Here is a 4,252-nt window from a genome sequence, read left to right as displayed (position 1 = left end):
ATTGGAGATGATCAGTGAAAGTTACTTCAATCTATTAACATGTTTTTGCTCTGCAGCCATGCAGTTCCAAATTATTCTTCTCAATTGTGTGTCATATTCAAGTCCATTTCCATTTATGTGCTTATTCTTACATTATGGAAGATGAGGAGGGTCATCTCTCTCTCCTGGGACAGGAACACAGATTCAATATATTAAGAGAGAAAGCAAGAGGAAAAACATAAACAACCTGAATATTCTCTCTATTAAGTAGGCAAAATTATTCTCCTGTTCTCACAACTTTATATTTGAGGCTTAGCATTTTATTTATAATATAAATTCTCTGCTCTTTTCGGGAGGTGCTACTTCATTGTACTGAGCAATGGTTACTAAAGATGATTTTTCGCTCCACATGTAATGTGTTCCTGACACGCAACTGCAAGCTTGCTTTCAGCTAACTTGCTCATGCTTTTCATAGCTGCAACACAGAGCAGTATTTTAAAACCTGGAAAAGCTCAGCTTATACATGAGGTTGTTTATTTATATAGTCTTTGCAAATATTCTCCCTGCACGGGGTAACTTTCAGTCATTTATTTGAACTTAATTTTATAAAAATACAGCATGGCTTGTTGGGTTCCATGACTCTAATTTCCAACACAGGCTTTCTTGTCATAGACTGATTTTTTTTTTCCCTTGAGAGATGAACGGCATTATATCAGCTATCTCAGAGGAGTCCTTTGATATGAACTAAGAAAATAATAATCATAATACATGGGTGAGTTGTTGCAAGACTACAATCGTAATGGAGAAACATTGCCTCTCTTGAGGTTTCTGTGTCTCAGACCTGGTTGTATATTGTGTTTTATCAGTGTACCCCTAGTGGACCCTGAGGACCGCTCCCCCTTCTCTTTCTAACACTCTGATTCTGTTCCTTAAAGGAAGACTTACAAATCAGGATCTCTTGGTGCATCCTCATGAGTTCTTTGTTGGTAACATTGATATCTGATATACGGCTTCTCCTACTGTAACATTCACAGAAGACACCAGAAAATTACTAATTTTGATTTCATTTAGTACTAGAATCAAGTGAAGTGATCCCTTTTAACTTCACTAGAAAATGAAAATACTTTTTTTTATCTTATTGAGTTTATTGGTACTTTTTAGGTATATAGTACACTTACAGTCATCATTGGGATCTTGCATCTTTACATGCCAGGTCTTGGTTCTCATTTTCTCCCCCATATCCCTGCCCTTCCTTCACCCCCCACCCCTATTTACAAAGACTTTGTTTCCACTTTTTTCTTTACTCATAATTTTTTTGTCCCTTATTTCCTTTCCCCTACCCTTCCCACTTCCCCTATACCTTTAGCCATTTTCTTCCTATTTCACATTATCAGTTATACAATTTGGATCTTATTTACACCTTTAGTTTTTTACACCAGAGAAACTATTTGGTATTTACACATGTGTGTCTTATTTATTTCACTTAAGAGTATGGCGTCAATATGCATCCATTTTCTTATGAATGACTGTAGTTTCTCATGCCTTATGGCTGAGTAGTATTCCATTTTATGGAAAAATCACATCTTCTTTATCCAGTCTCCAACTGATGGTCATTTGGGCTGTTTCCAAGTTTTACCTATTACAAACTGTGCTGCTATAAACATGGGTGTGAATAATCACTGTGGTATGATTCTTTTAATTCTTTTGGAAAGATACTTAGCAGAGGGATAGCTGGGTCAAATGGAACCTCTAATCCCAGTAATTTGAGGTATCTCCATATTGATTTCCACTGTGGTTACATGAGTCTGCACTCTCACTAGCAATGGAGAAGGGTTCGTTTCTCCCCATAACCCTGCCAGCCTTTGTTATTGGTTGATTTCTTGATAGCAGCCATTCTTTGTGGGGTGCGGTGGAATCTCAGTATTGTTTTCATCTGTATCTCTCGAATGACCAGTGATGTGGAATATTTTTTGGTATATTTATTTGCTGCTTTTACTTCTTTGTCTGAAAAATGTCTGTTCATTTCAGATGCCCATTTTTTTTTTTTATTGAGTTTATTGGTACATTTAGGGATACAGTACAGTTACATTCATTGTTGAAGATGCCCATTTTTTAATCAGACCTTTATATTTGGGGAGCCTGATTTTTTTGAGTTCTTTGTATATTCTAGATAGTAGTCCTTTGTCTGAGGAGCAGCTAGTAAAACTTTTTTTTCCCATATTGTAGGTTGTTTCTTAGCTCCATTAGTGATTTCTTTTGCAATGCAGATGCTTTTAAATAAGGTGAGATCCCAGTTGTTGATTCTTTGTGCTAGTTCCCATGCTACTGTGGATTTGTTCTTAAAGTCTTTTCCTAATCCAATGTCTTCGAGAGTTCTGCCTAACTTATCTTCCAGCAAGTTTAGAGTTTCTATTTTAATATTTAGATACTACACTTGATCTTAGCCAAAAGGCCAAGAAGCGATCTATTTTAATATTTAGATCTTTAATCTATTTGGAATTTAGTTTAGTGCGTGGTGAAAGATAGGGGTCTAATTTTAATTTTTGGCAGGTTGAAATACAGTTTTTCCAACACAATTGATTAAAGAGGCTATCTTTCCTCCACTGAGGATGGTTGGCTCCTTTGTGAAAGATGAAGTAGCTAAGTATATCTGGGGTTATTTCTGTATCTTCCAAACTATTCCACTGATTATTGGGTCTTTTTCTTTGCCAGTACCATGCTGTTTTTATCACAGTGGCTTTGTAGTAGTTTCAAGATGGGGATTGTGATGCCCCCGTCATGTCTATGTTAGCTAGAATGGCTTTTCCTATTCCAGGTCTCTTCTGATTCCAAATTAATTTTTGGATTATTTTATCTAGTTCTGTGAGGTATATCATTGGAATTTCAATCGAGATTGCATTGAATCTGTATAACAATGGTAGTATGGCCATTTTCACTATGTTGATTCTTCCTACCCAGGAGCAGGGGATATCTTTCCATTTTTGTATATCCTCTTTTATTTCATTTTCAGACTGCTATAGTTTTCAGTGTAGAGGTTTTCTGCTTCCTTTGTTAGACTGATTTCTAGATACTTCATTTTTTAAATGTTATATGGAAGGAATTATTTCCCTAATTTCTCTCTCAGTGAGTCTTTTATTTGTGTACAAGAAGGCTATTGATTTTTGAGTGTTGACCTTGTATCCAGCTACTCTGTTGAAAGTGTCAATTAAGTCTAGAAGTCTTTTGGCAGAATTTTTTGGGTCTTTTATGTAGAGTATCATATCATCAGCAAATAATGACAATCTAACTTCTTCCTTTCCTATTTTTATTGCGTTAACTTCTTTCTCACATCTAGTTGCTGTGGTGAATGTTTCCAGAACTATAATGAAGAGAAGTGGTGATAGTGGGCATCCTTGTCTTGTTCCTGATTTTAGCGTGAAGGTTATCAGTATTTGGCCTTTTAATATGATGTTGGCTCTTGGTTTTTCATAGATAGCCTTTATCCAAGTTGAGATAAAGGCCATCTATTTCAATTTTATGCAGATTTTTTAAAAATTCATGAATGGGTGTTGAATTTTGTTGAATGCTTATTTTTGCATCTATTGAGATCATATGGTTTTTGTCCTTGATTCTGTTAATAAAGTGTATTACACATATTGATTTATGTATCCCTGCATATCCTTCCATCCTTGGGATAAAACCAACTTGGTTAGGGTGTATGATCTTGAAGACCCACTGTCTTCTCTTTGCCAGTATTTTATTGAGGATTTTCACATCTATGTTCATTAGGGAGATTGGCCTGTAGTTCTTTTTTTTAGTTGGGTCTTTCCCTGGTTTTGGAATCAAAATAACACTTGCTTCCAGGAATGAATTTGGAAGTATTGCTTCCCTTTCAATTTTATTGAAAAGTTTAAAGAGTAGTGGCAACAGTTCTTCTCTAAATGTTTTGTAGAATTCAGCAGTGAAGCTATCAGTACCTGGGATTTTCTTCATTTGTATACTTTTAATTCGGTTTTCAATTTCACTGATTGTAATTGGGGTGTTTAGAATTTTTTTATCTTCTTCGTTAAACTTTGGTAGCTCATAAGCATCAAGAAATGTGTCTATTTCTTCTGTATTTTCCGTTTTATTAGAATACAGGTTCTCTAAGTAAGTATTGATGATCCTCTGGATTTCTGCTGAATGTGTTGTGATTTCACCTTTTTCATTTTTATTTGCGTAGATCTGAGCCTTTTCTTTCCTTTTTTTGACAAGGTTGGCTAAGGGGTTATCAGTTTCATTTATTCTTTTGAAA

At 35.3% G+C, this 4,252-nt stretch overlaps 1 pseudogene; it reads right to left on the bottom strand.

The window, feature by feature from the left end:
• Positions 1-2,379: 2,379 nt before the first annotated feature.
• LOC117285546 lies at positions 2,380-2,443 on the bottom strand (annotated as a pseudogene).
• Between the last annotated feature and the right edge of the window lie 1,809 nt (positions 2,444-4,252).

Source organism: Fukomys damarensis, unplaced genomic scaffold, assembly GCF_012274545.1.
Source record: "Fukomys damarensis isolate Sample0158 unplaced genomic scaffold, DMR_v1.0_HiC HiC_scaffold_1, whole genome shotgun sequence".
NCBI classification, from domain to species: domain Eukaryota; kingdom Metazoa; phylum Chordata; class Mammalia; order Rodentia; family Bathyergidae; genus Fukomys; species Fukomys damarensis.
The sequence above is the reverse complement of the archived record's forward strand: the minus strand, read 5'-3'. Positions and strand labels throughout refer to the sequence as shown.